The 21,344-nt window shown below is 34.7% G+C and overlaps 1 protein-coding gene and 1 non-coding gene across 4 annotated transcripts in view; both read left to right on the top strand.

Annotated features, from left to right (window-relative positions):
• Window positions 1-21,344, top strand: part of JMJD1C (jumonji domain containing 1C) — a 322,913-nt gene that overhangs the window by 142,332 nt on the left and 159,237 nt on the right. For all 3 annotated transcript variants that reach the window (XM_038534062.1, XM_038534059.1, XM_038534058.1), the window contains exon 2: window positions 812-976. The gene's annotated coding sequence lies outside the window, so the exon portion shown is untranslated. The remainder of the gene's footprint in view (window positions 1-811; window positions 977-21,344) is intronic.
• Window positions 7,021-7,145, top strand: MIR1296 (microRNA mir-1296). Its single transcript, NR_128874.1, has one exon. It is a non-coding gene; the product is annotated as a microRNA mir-1296 (primary transcript).

The following is a 21,344-nucleotide window of genomic DNA, read 5'->3' as shown; positions in this document are numbered from 1 at the left end:
TTGTCAAATGCTTTTTCTCTGCCAAGCAAGATGATCATGTAATATATTTCCTCCATTCTATAAATGTGGTATATTGCACGGTCATATGTTGAACCATCCTTGAATTGCCACCTGTCTTTGTAAGTAAAGTTTTATTGGAACAAAGCCAGACCCTATGGTTTACATATTAATATTACCTCTGGCTGCTTTTATACTATAAAATCAGAGGTAAGCATGTATGATAGATACCATATAGTTTGCAAAGCCTAAAATATTTAAATATTTCCCAACCTCCGCTCCTATAGTCATCAGTATTCACTTAGTCTTTAGTATGTGTTTAGTAGATACCAGCCAGTCTGTACTGACTAACATTATGTAATTTGCTTTTCTTTAATAAATGTGTGCTTTATCTTCTTGACATACATAAGTAGGGAGTTCTAATGTGATTAATGAGAAAGTTAGTTAAATCATACTAACTTCATTTAAAGAGAAATGTTAATTCAAAGAATGTATTTGGTAATGTCTTTTTCTAATTCAATTTTCATGGATTATATTTTAAAATACACTTTTTGGGGGCACCTAGGTGGTGCAGTTGGTTAAGGGTCTGTTGATTTTGGCTCAGGTCATGATCTCAGTGTAGGAGATCAAGCCTTGTGTGGGACTCCACACTCAGCTCAGAGTCTGCTTGAGACTTCTCTCTCTCCCTCTCCCTCTTTCTCTGCCTTTCCCCCTCAGCTCTCACTCTCTAAAATAAATAAATAAATCTTTAAAAAATATATATATATATCATATTCTATATCGCTCATGGAATATTATGTATTCTTTTCTATAGGTGTATGTGGAATTTGATGACCTTGAATGGGATAAACGAGAGTGGGTTAAAGTATATGAAGATTTTTCAACTTTCTTGGTGGAATACCACTTAATCTGGGCCAGAAGAGTCGACCCTAGCCAGACTCAGGGATCAAAGAACAAACAAATTCAGTGGCCTGCATTGGTAAGATCTGTTCCTGTTTAATGAAACATTTCAGTTGTTTGTTTTAAAAGAACAAAAACTGAATATTAGTTCAGATTTATCTTGGTGATCATAGGTTACTCCTGAAGAGTCTCTGAGGTATCTGGCAAAAATATAAAAATACGGCTTTTATTTTCTTAAACAACTTTTTGTTAGTACTATTTTAGCATATTTACTCTACAACTAATTTATCCAGTTAGGAGAAACATAAATTAGATTAATGGTTATTAACAAATAATTGACTGGTTTGTATGTAATGTGGCACAGTTTTACAAGATTGAGACTTTGTAGTAGACGATAAGAGGGTATATTTTATAAAGCATTCATTAGCATGTAATTTTTCTTGGTCTGTTAAATTTAATAAAAATTGAATTCATTGTGGATGATAGCAGGTATTTAATGTGAAATTATATATTTGCATAATAGGTAAGATTGCTTTATATCAGAAAGTGTTCTACTTAAGAAATAAAGATTTCACAAAATTCTCTGCTACTTTGAAGGGTTTTGTAAAAGAAACATACTAAGGAAGCCTGACTGGCTCAGTTAGAAAAACATGTGATTCTTGGATTTCTGAGTCGTGAGTTCAAGCCCCACATTGGGTGTGGAGATTACTAAAAAAAACAATAAACTTAAAAAAAAAAAAAAAAAAACCTAACTAAATAAGATAGTTCTATTAGGAAGAAATCCCTATATGTTTAACAACTGTGCTATATGTGTTTGAATGAAATAATTTTCTTACATTGATATCAAAGATATAATTTTCTTACATTGATATCAAAGAAATATTTATATTTGGTATAAATACCTAAAAAGGGTGAGTAACTTTCAGATTTTTTTAACACAAATTAACTATTGACAAGGATAGTTTTTATTGTTAATAATTATAGTGCCTATCCATTTTCTCTTTTAGTGAGTTGGACCTTTGAAAGTCTGAGGAGATAGTGGTTAAAAAGAAAATGCAGGGAGGGGAAGAGAGAATGCAGTGAACTAATATTTTAAAAGAAAATACATATAATATCAAAAGATGGAAGATGATATCCATAAACTATAGTTTTGGCAAGATATGTTACTGCTCTAGCAAAATAAGTTAATTTTATCTAGGATAGATTTTAAGAAATACTTGTTGAATGAATATGCTGAATTGTCAATATGAAGCCTTTAAAGCCATGACTAACATGTTTTTTATTTTATAAACTTTAACTAAAAAATTGGTTAAAATATGTGAATTTTGTATAAAAAAACCTCACAAGCAGGAAGCAGTAACAACACTAATACTCGAGAGTATGCCTCAGTATCATAGTTAAAGAATAAATAGAACTTTAGAAAACCTTTGCCTTGTTTTAGAGATAATTTTTAAAATCAAGATGAATTCCTATTAATTCATAATTAATTCATAAATTACTGATTGGGAGAAAATTTCTATAAGAAAATAGTTTAATAATTTTTGTCCATTATTTTAGAAATATATTTCTGTTGAAAACCTTTTAACCTTACAAAATATTTAATTATGTAACCTCTTTTTAAAATTCAGCTTATTTTTTCTTATACAAAGTATACATTGGGATCCCTGGTGGCGCAGCGGTTTGGCGCCTGCCTTTAGCCCGGGGCACAATCCTGGAGACCCAGGATCGAATCCCACGTTGGGCTCCCGGTGCATGGAGCCTGCTTCTCCCTCTGCCTGTGTCTCTGCCTCTCACTCTCTCTCTGTGACTATCATAAATAAATAAAAATTTAAAAAAAAATTAAAAAAAAAAAAAAAGAACAATAGGGCAGCCCGGGTGGTTGGGCAGCCCGGTGGCTCAGGGTTTAAAAAAAAAAAAAACAAAAAAAAAAAACAAAGTATACATTAAAAATTTGGAAAATGCTAAATGGTATAAAGTAGAAGAATATCATCATCATTCTGTTTTCATCACCAAGGAATAGCCAACTTCTTTGACTTTTTTTAGACATATTTTCTTAGAAAGTATTTCTCTGCTTTTTTTTCCATCATAGAATTGAAGAATTTTTAAAAATGATAAAATATGTTTAACATAAAATTTTCCACTTTAATCATTTTTAAGTATAAAGTTCTGGGGCATGGAGTACACTCACATTGTTGTACAATCATCCATCTGTAGAACTTACTCCATCTTGCAGAACTGAAACTGCATACCTATTAAACAACTCCCCATTCCGTCTTTTTCCCAGCTCCTAGCAACTACCATTTTACTGTCTCTAGGCTTTTGACTACTCTGTACCTCAGTAGAAGTGGAATCATACAGTATTTTCTTTTCATGATTGGCATATTTCACTCAGCATAGTGTCTGTGAGGTTCTTTTTTATATTGTAGCCTGTGCCACAATTTCCTTCCTTTTATAAGGCTGAATAATATTTCACTGTATGTATGTCCCACATTTTATTTATTCGTTTGTTGAGGGACCTTTATGTTGCTTCCACCTCTTGGCTATTGTGAATAATGCTGCTGTGCACAGAGGTGTACCTATATCTCATTGAGACCATGCTTTCAATTCTTTTGGAATTGCTGAAGAAATGGAATTGCTGGATTATACGGTAGTTCTATTTTTAAACCTTTTGAGTAACTGCCATACTGTTTTCTACTGCATTTCCATTGCCGAGTATTCTTGGCAGTACTTGTTGGTTTTAGTTTTTGGTAATAGCCATCCTGATTAGCACAAGATAGTAGTACCTCCTTGTGGTTTTGATTTACATTTTACTAATGATTAATGATATTGAGCATCTTTTTTGGTGCTTATATGCTATTAATTTATTTTCCTTGGAGAAATGTCTTAAGTTTTACTCATTTTTTAATCAGGTTTTTATTTGTTTAGTTCTAGCAGTTCTCTATATATTCTGTGTATTAATCCCTTATTAGATGGAATCTGCAAACATTTTCTTCAGTTCCGTGGTTGCCTTTTTACTCTGTTAACAGTGTCTTTTGTTGCACAAAGTTTTTTAATGTTCATATGGTCCAGTTTTATTTATTTTTTTGGTTACCCATGCCTTTGGTGTCATATCCAAGAAATCATTGCTAAATCCAACATCATGAGTTTTCTTATTTAGGCTTTATATGTAGGCCTTTGATCTATTTTGAGCTAATTTCTGCTTATGGTTTTAGGTGAGTGTTCAGCTTCTTCCATTTGCTTGTTGTTATCCAGTTTCCTATTACCATTTGTTGAAAAAACTTTCCTTTTTCTTTTGAATAGTGTTGGCACCTTGTGCAAGAATTATTTGACCATATATACAGGTGTTTATTTCTGGTCTCTCTATTCCATCAATCTGTATGTCTGTTTTTGTGCCAGTACCATACTGTTTTGATTACTGTAGCTTTGTAGTAAGTTTTTTTTTTTAAGGATTTATTTATTTATTTGAGAGTGTGTGCTTGTGAGTGGGGGGAGGGTCAGAAGGAAAGCAAGAATTCCAAGCAGACTCCTTGCTTAGTGCGGAGCCAGACACAGGGCTCAATATCATGACCTAAGCCAAAATCATGAGTCAGACACTCAACTATGACTGAGTGGCTCAGGCACTCCATGTAACTTGTAGTAAGTTTTGAAATCAGGAAATGTGAGTATTCCAACTTTGTTCTTTTTCAAGACTCTTTTGGATATTCAGTGTCCCTTGAAATTCTGTTTGAGTTTCAGGATGGACACTTTTACTTCAGCCTGAAACTCGGATTTTGATAGAGATTGCATTATAGGTTACTTTGGGTAGTATTGACATCTTAACAATAATAAGCCTTTCAATTCATGACCCCAAGATGTCTTTCCATTTATTTATGTTTTCTTTAAATTTTTTAAGCAGTGTTTTGTAGTTTTCACTGTACAAGTCTTTCACTTACTTGGTCAATTACTCAGTAATTTACTCTTTTTGATGTTATTGTAAGTGGAATCAACTTGATAATTTCATTTTCAGATTGTTCATTATTAGAGTATAGAAACACACTGATTTTTATGTGTTGATTTTATATCCTTCTGATTAGCTAACAATCATACTCACTTTTCTGGTCAACACAGCATTCTAGCTAGAGCAGGTAGACAAGAAAAAGTAAAAAGGCATCTAAATTGGAAAGGAAGAAGTAGAGTTCTCTCTGTTTGCAGATGATATGATCTTATATATAGAAAGCCCTAAAGATTGTATTATGTCCACATAATAAAACTAATAAATAAGCAACAAGACCTAAAATCTCTGCTTTCTAATCATAGTTTTAGCTAAGACTGCATTAAAATTGTAGATCCTACTCTTTTTACTTGATGTTTCAATGTATTCATTTCTCTTCACAGGTCATAATTTTAACAGTTTTTAATGGCTACATAGTATTTCATCTTATAATGATCTGTTTCCCTAATGTTTGATACTGTTCCTAATTTTTTGTGATTATAAATAATTGGTAAATATTGTGATAAACATGTAAATCTTTGCATCTTTGATTATTTTAAAAATTTAGATTCCGTAATGAATTCAATAATGAATGAAGAAAGTTCAAGTATGAACTTGAAAAAATATATAAAAATCTCTTGATACTCTCTACAAATACTTACTCTCATTGTCCCCAGTCAGTGTGTGAGTGCTTTTCTCTTACCCTAATCCTCACCCCCCACCTCTTCTCCTCCCCTACACCAGCAAACATTGATTACTTATTTTTGGGCTGTCTTGTTTTAAAACCCAAATATTTAAAAAAGGATTTTTACAACTTGAATACAGAATTGAATGTTATAATTTTTATATATGCTAATTTGATATTTTAAAATACTATTACATTGTTTTACTTTGCATTTCTTTAATGGGATGAATATTCATTTATTAGCAACTTGTTATTTTTGTGATTGTCGTTTTTAAATTATTTTTAAGACTTTGTGTTTTTCTAATATTTGTGATAAGTTTTCTTTATATTATTAGAGATACTATAACCCTTTTTGTATGTGTCTTATGGTTTGCTCAACTAATTTTACAATAGCAAGTCTTTTTGGATTATATGTTTGTATCTAAAGAACGTTCTATATAGTGAGATATCTTCCTTAAATTCAGATAGTCAGGATGTGTTTTCCTTCCTTTCTTCCTGCTTCCTTTCTTTCTTTGTTTTAGGAGGTTGTAAAAACTAATAGAACAAATATTTGAAATCACGATGGTGTACTCTAGAAAATAATTATTTTTAAGTTTTATGAGACTTCTACAAACACTCATTTATATATAGTATGCATAACTGAGATTGTATTGTTTCCCTATTGTTCATTAAAATGAGGCTTATTTAAGGATACCTGTAAGCAACAATCTCTGAAATTCAGAGATTTTAAATTCTTATAGCAGAATAAAATACTATATAAATTTGAGAAATTTTAGAGTTACATATGAGATGGCAATAGAATTAAACTCAGTGGGGAAAAAGCATTAAGCAGCAGAAACTAATGCTCTTGTCTTTAATTCTCTACAAATTTTAATGTTTCTAATTCTGTGTACTTAATACTTTCATGTTCTTTTGTACTTAAGCATATGTTTGTATAATCCTCTTTCTAGTTGTTTCACTCCTCCTGTGGTACCTGTTAAATATTACATATTGGTTATATTGTCTACTTATTCTAAGAAATCAGTAGAAACTGACAGTGTACCTGCTAGTTCTTGAAATCATGACATGACAAAAAAAAATCCTATTGTCTCATTAGCCTTTTCTAAAGTTTATTTTAAAAATTAAAAAGTTAAAACTTCAACAAAATATGGAATAGTATGACACCCATTTCTCTGGAATTGTCTATTCGTCTTTCTTCCCAGTGTATTAATAATAAAACATACATTGGAGCACCACCTATGTAACATGCTGAAGTGGTGCTCTTTTTTTTTTTTTTTTTTTTTGCTTGGTCCTGTATGATCAGGGTACCACCTGAGGCTATTCTGATAATGAAAGCCAAGGTGTCTTATCTTATATTTTTAGGTAAGTTACTTAATATACTGTTAAACTTAATCTTTTAAAATAAAGTAAAATACTCATGAAATCACATTTATCTGCACCAGGGAAAGAAAGTGCTGGCATTCATAATTGAAATCAGCGAATAACCTACCTAACTGGATTAGGGCCCTGGCTCCATCTCCTTTAGGAAAACCTTCTGTGGGGAGTGGGGCTTTGACCCTAACCCAGCTGGGCTGTAACACTGCTGCATTTTCTAAGGGGCAGAGTTTTCTACTACTTTTCTGCTGGCTCAGCCTTCCAGATCACCCCAACCAGAATTAATCTCACCATCCTGTGTTCCTGTAGAACCTTGTTTGTACCTCTGTTTTAATAGCAACCAGCACTTCTGCTTTGTATTATACCTATTTGTTTGCATGTCTGTCTTTCCTTACTAGATTGTAAGTTCTTTGAGGACAGGAATCATGTCTTAGTCATCTTTGAATCATTCCTAGAAGTCTAGTACAGTACCTAATCTATCTTATACAGTGAGTAAATGTTTATTTTATTTTATTTTTAAAAACTATTTTATTTATTTATTCATGAGAGACAGAGAGAGAGAGAGGCAGAGACAAACAGGCAGAGGGAGAAGCAGGCTCCACGCAGGGAGCCCGACTGGGACTCAATCCCAGGTCTCCAGGATCAGGCTCTGGGCCAGAAGGCAGCAGTAAACCGCTGAGCTACCGGGCTGCCCTTACATGCTTGTTTTAAAGTGTTGAATTTATCCTACCCTAGCTAGTGAAAAAGAATTTTACTGGGAATTATAGCAAGTTTTCTAGCTATTGCTTTATACTAAGATCAAATGACAGGAAACCATAATCAACCAATTGTGGTAAAAATATGTAAGTCACCAATTTTAAACATGGCAGGTAATCATAGACAAATAATAAAAATGCTTATAATAGATGCCCTCATTCTAATCAAATAGAAATGTGAAATCTTAAATTGTCATGGAGGGGAGGAGGGGATGTAAAATTACCCAAAATGGGTTATTTTCAAAATGCAGGAGGAAAGAACTTACAACTTTGTTGACAACTAAGTATTCTGATCTATAATAATTTATCTGATTTTTCTGGAGTGAGTTTTAGGAAACTCAGGCTTCTCCTTCCTAGTGCAACTTTTCCTTCATTAGATAGGTTATTCTGGTTTGATCAGGAATTGTGATCAGATCATAAACATGTAAATTCTGGTTTGATCAGGAATTGTGATCAGATCATAAACATGTAAATGTTAATAATATATTGCCATTTAGGGATGCCTTTGTGGCTCAGTCAGTTAAGTGTCTGCCTTCAGCTCAGGCCATGATCCTAGTGTTCTGGGATTGAGCCCTGCTTTGGGCTCCCTGGCTTGATAAGAAGCCCACTTCTCACTCTTCCTCTGCTTCTTCCCCTGCTTGTACTTATTCTCTTTCTCTGTCAAATACATAAAATCTTCAAAATATATTTATATATATTGCCTTTAGATTGTTTGCCTAGTGAAAGTACTTCTTAGTTATTCTCTGTTCTGAAAGAAACCTTCTCATTTTAAAATTGAATTTATTGCTCTTTGGGACAAAATACCTTTATATCTGGCTGTTACATTGCCAAACTTCGTTTTTAGATTATGACCTCAACCAGATTTTACTGAAATATGAACCCATGCCACATTCCAACTATGTATTGAGCTTTGAAATAAATTCATTTTTTAAAAGAGTTTTTACATAGTAATTGAATTTTCAGAGTTAGGATTACTAGTTTTACAGTTCTTTGTACTTTGATAAATAATGAAGTGGTAGTAAAGACACTATACCTTCAGGATTTTTGTTTTTCTGCAAAGTTAAACTATGTGATCAAATTATGTGTATCAAACTTTTTTTAAAAAAAGAATTTATTTATTCATGAGAGACAAAGAGAGAGAGGCAGAGACATAGGCAGACAGAGTAGCAGGATTCCGGAATCACGCCCTGAGCCAAAGGCAGACACTCAACCACAGAGCCACACAGGCGTCCCAGTATCAAACTTTAAATGACAAAAGCAAATACTGACAGACTGCAATGAATGAGCACTTATTCTTTTCTTCTGGTCATAAATGACGTTACTTTAGGGGAAAATATTCTATTGTAAGAAGCATAGGAGGCTCATACTCATTATACTCATTGATTCATTAATTCTTCTCTTAGGAAATTATTCTTATAAAACAATTTTTAAGAAGTAAAGATTATATTTAGTTCAGCTAATGTTTATCAGACACCTTATGTGAGCCAGGCAGTGTGTGCTAGGCCCCTGGATACAAAAATAGAAGACAAAATGTTATATGCAGAAAGATGATCATTATAGTCTTACAATAATTTGTGAATATTGTTAAATTAATAGGATACAGATATTATGCAGCTTTTAAAAGTTATAATTGGGGGCAGCCCGAGTGGCTCAGCGGTTTAGCCCTGCCTTCAGCCCAGGGCCTGATTCTGGAGACTTGGGATCGAATCCCACGTTGGACTCCCTGCATGGAGCCTGCTTCTCTCTCTGCCTGTGTCTCTGCCTCTCTCTCTCTCTCTCTCTCTGTGTGTGTGTGTGTGTCTCTCATGAATAAATAAATAAAATCTTTAAAAATAAATAAATAAAAGTTATAATTATGAATAGAGAAGCATGGACATATATAATTCAAGTTAAAAAAGTCTTGATTATAGCAGGGTCAAAATTACATATTTAGAAAGTATTACCAACTAAATAAAATCATTTTTTTAGAAAGATGGGATTATGCCTCATTTGATTTGTGTTTTCAATAGAAACAGCTATTATTTCCCTATAATTAGAAATTTAATATAAATATAATATAATGACTTTATCATGTAGTTTTAATTTTGGAAATTATTTTCTCCAAATGAATTCTTTTATTTTTTTTTATTTATTTTTTTTCAAATGAATTCTTTTAGATTTGTTTTAGTTTTCTGTTAATACACTTTGACAGCTGCTTTTTAAATTTTGTTAATACAGCATTTTTAACATTTGTACTATTTAGTACAAAGAATTCTTTCTGGGACACTTAGATGGCACAGTCACTTAGGCATCTGACTCTTGGTTTTGTCTCAGGTGGTGATATCCTGGTCATGAGATCTAGCCCCACATCAGGTTCCACACAGAGTCTGCTTGAGATACTCTCTCCCTCTCCCTCTGCCCCTCCTGCTCATGCTCTTGCTCTCTCTCTTTCTCTCTCTCTCAAATAAATAAATCTTAAGAAAAACCTTCTAAAAAAAAAAAAGAAAGAAAAACCTTCTAATAAAAATAATACAAGCAACAACAAAATAAAATATAATGAAGCTTATTTAAGGTTTGTTTTTAACTGCATCTGAATTAGTATTTATATGGCTTGATATGACCTTCTAGTCATACATTTAGAGAATGTATTTGCTGGAAAAGATAACCTTAGCAGTCATCTAGGAATGCAGTGTAATATATTAAGAACATAAGTCTTGATGTTGAATTTCCTCCTTCAAATCCCTACTGTGCCATTTGTGGTTAATACCAGGATGAACTTGAGTTAGTTATTCTATGTTTTACTGTCTTCCTAATAGTAGTACCTACTATATAAAGTTGTTGTGAAGATTAACAACAAAATATATAAATAGAAGCCTTAGTATAGCACTGCAATGAGTTTTGCCAATTGTATAGTTTTAGGGGAATCCTCAGAAGACCACTCTCTCTTATACCAATTGTAAGTTGAAGAAACATGTTCTCAGATTTGATAATTCACTAGAAGAACTAGTGCCTACAGTTTATTGTAGGGAAAGGATGAAGGTTAAAATCAGCCAATGGAAGAGATGCATAGGATACAGAGTATAGAAGGGGTCTGCAACATGGCCTATGAAGTCATGAATAGTATTCCGTCTTACTAGCTGCAATATGCAACACTATGCAGAATTTTGAAAAGCAAAGATGCTCACCCAAGCCTTTGCTGTCCATAGTTTTTACTGGAGCTCAGTTTACATACTATCTGCATACCTGTGAGCTTTAGTCTCTGTTTCCTCCTGGACATCAGATTAGTACCTATTATATATAATAATCACTTCCTCTGGAAGCTGGAACTGATAATACTGAAATGCCCAAAGTCCCCATCATAAATCACATTATTAAACTGTTTAGTGGCAAAAGTACTTAGGCAAACAAAGACTCTTACCAAGCAGGGCATTCCAAGGACCTAGAGATGACCTCTTAGTAACTGACATCTAGGTCAGATCTCTGGGATAGGGTTGCTTCTTCACTATACAGGCCACTCCCTAGCCTTTGGCCTATGCTGTCCTACAGCAAAAGCATCATATTTGTCTGGATATCTACACTTCATAAAGCATTTATGTAATGGTCATAGCAATAGCAGCATTATGAATATGCCCAACATTTGGAGGAACTTAGTGTGGAGTAGGAATAGATATAAATAAATAGTTAATCTGACTTCATAAAGCCATTTTATATATTTTAATATTCTTTCACTAATTTATTCATTTACTCCCATGATTGATTACTATTTGTAATTTATAATAAACTTATAACTTGATAAACTATTTAGTGTAGAAATTAACTGATTGCTAGCCAAATATAATTTTTCCTCAGGCCAAATTCTTTTTCTATCAGCATTGTATTCTGAGAAGGCTTTAACTCTGTCTCCTGATACATTTGATTATCACCAGTATTATTTTTAGACTTTTTTATATAGGCCATGAATTTTACCAACAGTGTCAATGTTAAATGTTGGTTACAATTGCAGTATGTTCATAATACTTTTCAGTTTCATTAACGAACAAATTAGAATTTGGGAGGAATTTGCCTCTTCAACAGAATTAACTGTTGCCCCTATACAATTGTATTAGTTATAGTTGGCCTTTATTCTGTTACTGCTTTGTTAGTTTGGAACAAAGCAATTCACCCTGTCTCATATCACAAGCTTGTACTAAGACTGATTCCCACTGTGTGTTGTATATAATAGAGTCTACCACTCTCCTATAGGGAGGACACAGGAAGTGTTCAGAATAGTTCCTGCCCCTATTAGGTTATACTGAAGGATATGTTTTATTTTGATCAGTTATGGGGTAAGGGCAGTCATAGTGCATCAATGTATATTACAAGTGCCCCAGAAGAACTTCTATAGGTTTGGAGGTCCATAAGATCCCCTTAGGTGTGCCCCTTAAGCCTTATCATCTAAGATAGAGGACTATTGTCTCATGGCTATTTTAGCCTCCATCTGTATTAAAACAGTCCAGAGGCCCTTTTAGGTCAGAGTACAGTTCTTTCCCAATGCTGGTTCCTAGCCTTATTTCTTAGAGTCTGCCAGACTTATTTCACTACAACCCCATTATCTTCATAGAATGACTCTCATCTCTTGCTTTTTCCTCCTGGAAGAGAGCTCCTCCTTCCTAGAAGCAGATAAGAATCTGCTTATTCTAGTTAGTAGGTCTTTTCCTTCTGAATGCCACTCCTCATTAAAAACAAATCCATCCAGTCCTGTTCTGTGTGTCTGTGTTATTTCATCCACTGTACATTTTATTACCTTTGTGCACTAATGGAGAACAGTTAGGATACATCTTTTTTACTCTAAAATGTTGAGTCTCTCTACTAGGATTAGATGAGTGGTAAACATACCTAGATGTAATTTAATTTAGAGTGTGCCATAAAGCCTCCCATTGGTCTTCCTCCTTGTCTCAGGAGGGAGTGGTTTCCCAGGAGGTTTCAGGTCCACCATGACCTGAGATTAAAATGCGAAACCCATTTCTTTTTTAATCCTGTGTAATAGCTTTCTACCCACAAAAACAAGGATGATATGAATTTATGTATAGTATACTGGGGCATGTTAGACATGCCACTACTGTGTTTTCTGTATTATAAACCGGGACCTTTTAAGCATTTGGTCATGAAGTTGTTTAGTGATCAGTTTGCCAGAAGTTGTATACCACATGGTCCAATAGCCCAGTAGGACCGGTACCCAGAGATTTTGTTCCAAATGGTATCTTTAATACTAAATATAGCCTGAAAAATAAGAGTTGAGGATGTTGGCACTTGAGAATCCTGTTCACAGGGCTATTATATAAATAATTTTTTTTACCTTCCTTCTGTACTCTTTGAAGTTAACTTGTGTGGTTTAGAGCATTCTCATTGGTTCGCACTTAACCTGTCCAATCAATATTGCCCTTAAAATGGCTTTATAAGCCTTCTGTTTTATAGTATTAAGTAGGAGAAACCTTCCCCAGTCAGACATTATAAATAATCTTTGTAACACTTTAAGGTAAAGAAGATGCAGTCACTTTACATAAAGTTTGTGTAAACACTCCAATTGTCAGGCAGCCCAGGTGGCTCAGTGGTTTAGCGCCACCTTTGGCCCAGGGCGTGATCCTGGAGACCCGGGATGGAGTCCTACATCAGGCTCCCTTCATGGAGCCTGCTTCTCTCTCTGCCTGTGTCTCTGTGCCTCTCTTTCTCTCTCTCTCTCCCCTCTCTCTGTCTCTCATGAATAAATAAAATCTTAAAAAAAAAACCACTCCCAATTGTCATCTAAATGTTCAGCTTAATCATATCAACCTTTATGTTTCTGTATTCCCTGAATCCAGTTGTAGCCTCCATTAGGATTTCACCAGTAGATTTGTATCCTTAGTGCATGAGGCTCCTGTAGCAAGGAGTCACAGAAACACCTTTTTCTGCCCTATTTTACCCACTTAATGTGCCTCTGATCTTTGGACCCCAGCTGGAGTTTGGCCAGGGGACTCAGGAATTCTCATCTGTAATCTTGTTTAGATTGTGGAAACATTAGCTCAGGAAATTTGAAGTTTCTCATAGTCATTTTCCCTTTTCCTGGTTTTTAAGATTATCCCAAACTGGAGTGAATAAAGCAGATTTGTTTAGGGCTCTTTACTGTTTGGGAGCCTAGCAGGTTCTCCTGTTAGTTCTCCCAAACTCTAATACGAGTACTGTGATAATATCTTTGTTTTGACCTCCATCAATGTCCACTTCAGTGATCCCATTTCTTAACTATTTAAAGAGTCTCACAGCCAGGATGAGTCTCTTAACTTTTGCCTTTCCCTTTCTCTATTCTCTTAAAATCTTTGTTATTTCAGCATAACTTTTCCGTCCTGAGGTAGATCTGTGGTTATAGCTGGATCTAGCCAAAACCTAACCAGGCTCTGCCCCAACACTTTCCCTTACTTTTTCTCTTTAGCTATTAGAAATAACAGTAATTAATAGATTGTATAGTTAATTCAGTTTTTAAACTTTGCATGTCTTTATATAACCCCTTAGGACTTGGATCCACCATTTCTAAATTCCAATTGGTAAGTTGTATCTCTAGTAACCTCACAATACAGTTGTAGTTCGTATAATGGCCTGGACCTGTGGCCACACAGAAACTAAAGATTTGTCATCTCCTATCCTCTCATCCACACAGTTTAGCTGGTTAGCATCTATCTTGCTGATACCAACTGCAGTGAGTTTGGCCGTCTGTGCAATTTGAGAGAACAGTCTCCACAGGACTGCCCTCATTTCTGACACCATTGCAAGTTCAGGGATTCCCAAGACCACCCTCAAGTTTGATGATTTGCTAGAAAGACTCAGAGAGCAGACTGAAAACTGCTATAGTCATACCCACAGTTTGTTACAGAGAAAGGATACAAATTTAAATTAGTCAAAGGAGGAAGACTCCTAGGGTACAAAGTCCAGTAGGAGTTCAAACATGAAGCTCCTGGTCATCTTCCCCTATTGAGTCATCGACAGTATAACCTCTTTCCAGCCACAGTGTGTGACACTGCAGATTACTGCCAACCAGGAAAGCTCAGTCAAGCCTTCTGTGTTCATTGTTTTTATTGGGGCTTGATCACATACTGTCCACATGACCGACCTTTAGTCTTTAGCCCCTCCGGGGGGGAGGGGGTCAAACCAATACCTTTAGTTATCACCTCTGTGGAGGTCACAGCTGATACTACGTGGCCCAGAGCTTCCATCATAAATCAAATGGTTAGACTGTACATTGGTCAAAGCCTCTAGACAAATAGACATGCCTATTAGGTAGGACATTCCAGAGACCTAGAGATCCCCTCCCAGTAGTCCAGGGCAGAGGCCAGATTCCTCGTTGGCTTAGGTTAATTCTTTACTATACAAGCACATATCATATGTAAAACACTTTATGAAATCCTCTTGTTATGGTCTTACTATCATTATTCAATTTAATGACCCCCCCCTTTTCCAGCAAGAAAAAAGAAGGTCTAATGGAATTATGTTAGTTGATTTGTCTACATTTATTTTCAATTTAATTAGCACAACTGGAAGTGGAACCCCAAACTCCTCTATCTCTAAGATAAGGCTTTTTCTTCTATAGTAGAACATATATACCCTGCTAATTATTGAATCTACAAAAAATCATTTGTATTTTTCAGTCAGCCTAGTTTCAGAAAAATTCTTAGAAGGAAAACAGCCTAATATTCCTTTCACTTTTTAAAAAAGATTTTATTTATTTTATTTGAGAGAGAGAGAAAGAGGGGGAGAGGAAAGGCAGAGACAGAGGGAGAAAATCTCAAGCAGACTCCACGCTGAGCATAGAGCCCAACTCGGGGCTTAATCTCCATAACCCTGAGATCATTACCTGAGCTGAAACCAAGAGTCAGACCCTCAACCGATTGAGCCATGTAGATGCCCCAATAATACTCATTTTACTTTATTCCTGATCAGATAATTTAAGGCCTTGCAGATATAACCAAGAATAAACTGAAAAGTTTTGGTCAGGAAGTCCAGAGAGTAAAGAGAAAGATAGAGATACAGGTAGGAAAATGAACCAATCAGTGATATAGTAAAAGTTGATAAAACTGGGAGAAGTAGGAAAGCTGTATCTACTTGGTAAGGGATCTAAGGAAAAGCTACACAGAGGAGAGTGATCCTTGATGTGATTTTAAATGCTGAATTGACATTTTCTAATTGGAAAAGGATAGAAGTCATTTTGTGAGAAAATTGGTTCTAATTGGGAAATCGCAAGGATTTATACCAAGCTGGAATGTAAAGTAGTTGTGATGGAGTGGCAGAAGATGAAGGAAGAACAAACATAGAATAGACCATAAATGGCCTTGGGTTACAAAAGAAATTTTGGACATTTCCTCCTGTTCAAAATGGAAAGTCATTGAATCATAACATATGGGTTGAACTGTCACTTTTTAGGTAGATTACCATAACAGCAGAGTGAAGTGATGGGAAAGAGACAAGGACTTCATCATTTATCCCTTTGTTTAAATAATCTAAGTGAGACTTGGATAAATGTATCTGATGTAGTACATGTTTGTCTTCATTCCTCCAAAATTGCACCAAAATGACAATAAACAATTAAAAAGGACAAAGAGGACAGGAGACAATAGTAATAAGATATTAATAAAGCTTTAGAATATAGAATGGATTAGAAGCAGTGACCCACTTAGAGAAATTCAAGAAAACTAAAACATTCTCGATAGAGAATGTAGGCACACCCCAAAAAGTTTCAAAAATTGGAGTACCATATGCTTTTGTATAATAGAAGTAATTGATGAGGCTAAAAATGGAAGGGTTAATTAACAGGTGATAGTAAGAGAGGTAGGCTCTCAGGACCTTCCCCATATTCCTAGCCAGGCAGCCAACCCTTCTCATCTTGGGAAGTAGAAGGTACATTCTCTCAAGAATCTGAGCACCAGAGGTTTCGGCTTCAAGGACACTTGCATCAGTATTTCTGGGTGTGACACGAGAGGACTACATGATAATCCTTTTACTAAGTGGTGCAACTTTTCCTTAAGCGCCTTTTTCTTCATTCTTCACTTTGAACACTGTTATGCAGGTGTGTACCCCTAGGGAAATGAATTAGAGTATTGTCTTCTCAAGGAAAGTGAAGGTCCCCAGAGAAAAGAACAACAAATACTGTTAAGGATCCTCCAGCAGAATGGTCATATTTCCACCAATCCAATCTGTAGTGAGACCCACCAGTAATGCTACTAAAAATGCAGCAAATCTGCAGTGATACTGTACCAAGATCACTCAGTTATCTGAGGATCACCAGTCATCTGAGGCCTGATCATAGTTTTAAAATTGTGTATAAAGGGCAGCCCCGGTGGCGCAGCGGTTTAGCACTGCCTTAGGCCTGGTTTGTGTGATCCTGGAGTCCCAGGATCCAGTCCCACATCGGACTCCCTGCATGGAGCCTGCTTCTCCCTCTGCCTGTGTCTCTGCCTTTCTGTCTGTCATGAATAAATAAAATCCTTAAAAACAAACAAACAAATAAATAAATAAAATTGTGTATGAATATTATATAGTAACCTAATGAGATTTATAGTTAACTTTTTGCCTGAATGAGGATAACAATTATGCACTTAAATGTATTCAGTATAGGTGCAGGACCTGATACTGCTATTGAGTAACTATTAATGAATGAATGAATGAATGAATAAAAGACACTTTAATGTGGTTATGAATTGCCAGGAATTTTCTTATTTTTTAATGTCAAACTTCTTTCAAAGTAGTTGTTTTAATATATCAATATTTCTAAAGTCATATGAAAAAAGAAGTGACCTCGTATTCCAAATACTCGTACTTTTTTCCCCAGGATTGAGTACTTTTGACAAGTAGTTCTAAATTTTTTTCTAATCCATAATTTTGGATTTTACTTTCTGTTTGTTGACTGGGATCAAATTGAGGATCAGGATATGATTACTGAGTCATAAATTTAATATGCCATAAATAATACTGGGAAGAAATAAATGAAGCAATTATATATCAAACCCCAGAGGCATTTCTTTTATCTGTTACTTTGTTACTTCTAACTTTAGTGTGCCAAGTTTAGTATACAAGTACCAAGCTATATTGTTTCTTTCTTAAGACATTAAAAGAACTCATTTAATATTAAAATCAGGGCAGCCCGGGTGGCTCACCGGTTTAGGACCGCCTTCAGCCCAGGGCCTGATCCTGGAAATCTGGGATCGAGTCCCAGTCGGGCTCCCTGCATGGAGCCTGCTTCTCCCTCTGCCTGTGTCTCTGCCTCTCTCTCTCTCTCTCTTTCTCTTTCTCTCTCTCCCTTTTTCTCTCTGTCTCTCATGAAAAATTAAATCTTTAAAAATAAAACTTAAAAACTCAGAAAAGTTGTAGAAAAAGCGAAAAACAATTATGATTTTAAGACATTAGCCACAGTTAATGTTGAAAACAGTTAACGTTTGAAATCAAAAGCAATTTAAAAGTATTTAAAAGAAACTTTTTTTATACAAATGTGGGTTTTTCCATTTTAAAATCTTATTTTTAGGGGATCCCTGGGTGGCGCAGTGGTTTAGCGCCTGCCTTTGGACCAGGGTGCGATCCTGGAAACCCGGGATCGAATCCCACGTCAGGCTCCCGGCATGGAGCCTGCTTCTCCCTCTGCCTATGTCTCTGCCTCTCTCTCTCTCTCTGTGTGACTATCATAAATAATAAATAAATAAATTAAATAAATAAATAAATAAATAAATAAATAAAATAAAATAAAATAAAATAAAATAAAATCTTATTTTTATTTAAATTTAGATCCAGGAGGACATTATATATTCCTGAATTTGCACAGTTAATTTTTTTCTTTTTGCTTTTTTCCTCCCTTTTAAACATTAATCTATGATCTATCTTATCTTACATTTTTTTAAAGATTTTATTTACTCATTCATTCGAGACAGAGAGAGAGATAGAGACATAGGCAGAGAGAGAAGCAGGCTTCTTGCAAGGGAGCCCAATGCAGGACTTGATCTTGGGACCCTGGGATCACGCCCTGAGCCAAAGGCCAACCTCTTGGAGCCACCCAGGCATTCCCTTTTTACATTATTTTGCATGTATTTTTGTTGTTGTCACGTTTCATTGTTGTAATCATAATCAGCAGTTAGTTGCAGTTAACTAGAATTTGTTTCTCAGAATGGTTATTTTTTCTCTGTAAGGGTATTCATATTTGATAGGCCTTTTTGTTTTTGACCTTTTCTTGAGCCACAGTGAATTATTCTCAGGATATAATTTATGAAAAATCTCTACATACTAAAATTATTTTGGAATCATTTACTTGATTTTTTTTACCTTTCCATTACAGGTATGTATCTTTTTTGTTATACTTGGAATTGCTACAGATTCTCATTTTGTTACTATTATAATTTGAAGCAACCAAAAGCAGCTAGGCATGTAAAATAAAGATGGGAAAGTGTTCATTCTATTTTCTTCCTGTCCAGAAATGTAGTTACCATGTCTACCATGTGCTCTAATTTTAGAAGTTTTTTTCAGCTTTTGGGGGGAAAATGTCTGCCTTGTTGAGGTATACTAACCCAGTGTAAAAATACTTATATAAGTAGATTCTCTTATACTGTATATATACTTTTCCTTTTAATAAATGGCTATGATAGCTTAAAATGCAGCAGCATCGTACATGTGTTGCATGATAATTTCCTTCAGTAAATATTCTTCGCAATTTACTGTGTGCTAAGCATTATGCAAGTACTGTGAATCCAACAGTATGATCCTTGCTGTCTGACATAGTTATTTAACGGCACTGTGAAGAGTTCATGAAAAATAAATATAGATTGGGGTGCCTGGCTGGCTCATTTGGTAGAGCATGTGATTCTTGATCTAGGAGTTATGAGTTCAAGTCCCACATTGGGTATACCTAAAAATAAATTAGATAACTCTTTTGATACTGTTTTAAAGTATTTATATTTACCTTTTGAAGACATGATTTGTATTAGCTTTTTATTATTTCATTGCATGTAAGAGTATCAACAACATAACATCATTTAATTTTTGAAGACTAACTAAATTCCAGGCATTTTTTATTCATTTGAGGTACTTAAAAAAAATTATTTATTTATTTGAGAGAGAGAGCATGAGCAGGGGTGAGGGTTAAAGGAAGAAGCATATTCCCTTTTGAGCAGGGAGCCCGATGAGGAACTTGATTCCAAGACCCTTGAATCATGACCCAAGCCAAGGTCAGACACCCAACCTTGGGTGTCAACCTGACTGAGCCACTCAGGTGCCCATGGTAGATATTTTTATTATCCCTGTTTTGCAGATGAGTAAACTGAGACATATAGTTATGTAACTTACTGGGGTCAGAAGGAACTGTGTATTGGAAGGTTTAAATAATTGTGAATTATATAATATTAAAAATGATAATTTTATCTCTCAATCTCTTCAATGTATTTTCCATAGGTATCTGTCATTAACTGGTTGTTATATGTCTTTTTAGATTTTCCTATCCAACTTTCTTCCTCCTTTCTTGGTGAACATGTACATTTTATGAAAAATTCTTGTTTTAAAACTAGAGAAGTTATTATGCATGTGAATTAAATGTAATTTTGATATTTTAAGGTGATGAAGTGGATATATGAACCATGAAAGATACCTATCAAACCATTGTAGTATCTTGTAAACTGGGTAAACTCAAAGATGGTTGTACTCATCTTGAGGCTTAACTAGGGATTTCTAGGAATAGAATGATTTGCAAGGTCTTTCTGTTCTTCAGGGAAGGGTTAGAGGTAAAATATATCGAAGTAATTTACTTTCACAGTAAAAAAAAGGAAGTCTCACCTTTTCTAGTTGAAGAAAATAATTACAGATTTAGAAATATTTTTATCATTTGAAATGTCTCTGTCTCCCACTTTTTAGTGAGTAAAGCCAGGAAATCTCTGGTATTCTGACATATGTTGTGTTTGCAGACAAATGTTGTCTTCTGTTTTGTAATCTGTGAAGTAGTGGTAAGGAATATGTATGTAGTGGTGGTGTGTATGGGTTTGGAAAAAATCTTTTTGCAGCCCTTTCGTTACTATGATACAGCACTACTATATACTACAATATAGATTGTGTAAATCTGATACTGTTATAATTTTAAATGTGAGATAAATGGTTTTTAAGCTTAGTTTTCCCTTTTCTCATTGAAGTACAAGGAGTCCTCATTTAAATATAGCGTATTTGAAGAACATATGAGTAATTTTAGAGTACCAGATGAGTTTTATTTTAGAAAATAGTGATGCCTGTAGCCTGCTATTTCTGCTGAATTATGGTTTTATTGGGCTTTAAATCAGCTAGTCTTGAAACTTCATCATTGTGTAGTCCAAATAAAGCTGGGTCTGCTTGCCTCTTAACGCTGTACCCATATCATTATTTAAAATAAATGCACATGAGCATATAGTATCTCTTTTGAATAAGTGGAGAAGATATGAGTGCTGAACAAAACTACAAAATCTTTGCCTTTCTCCCTAACCAAGAGACACTCTTACAAGCTGTTCCTCAAAAACTCTTTTATGCCTGCTCCACACCTTTTATCTTTTTTACCTCTTCCACATATTGCCTGAATCTTTACCAGGAGTACTGTTTTGTACTCTTAAGTAAATCAGTTTAGTCTGTCTCCATTTCAAGTTTTTGATAAATGATGTGAGGGCACTGGGGATTCCTGGGCCAAAGGCAG

Source organism: Canis lupus, chromosome 4, assembly GCF_011100685.1.
Source record: "Canis lupus familiaris isolate Mischka breed German Shepherd chromosome 4, alternate assembly UU_Cfam_GSD_1.0, whole genome shotgun sequence".
NCBI classification, from domain to species: Eukaryota; Metazoa; Chordata; class Mammalia; order Carnivora; family Canidae; genus Canis; species Canis lupus.
The sequence above is the reverse complement of the archived record's forward strand: the minus strand, read 5'-3'. Positions and strand labels throughout refer to the sequence as shown.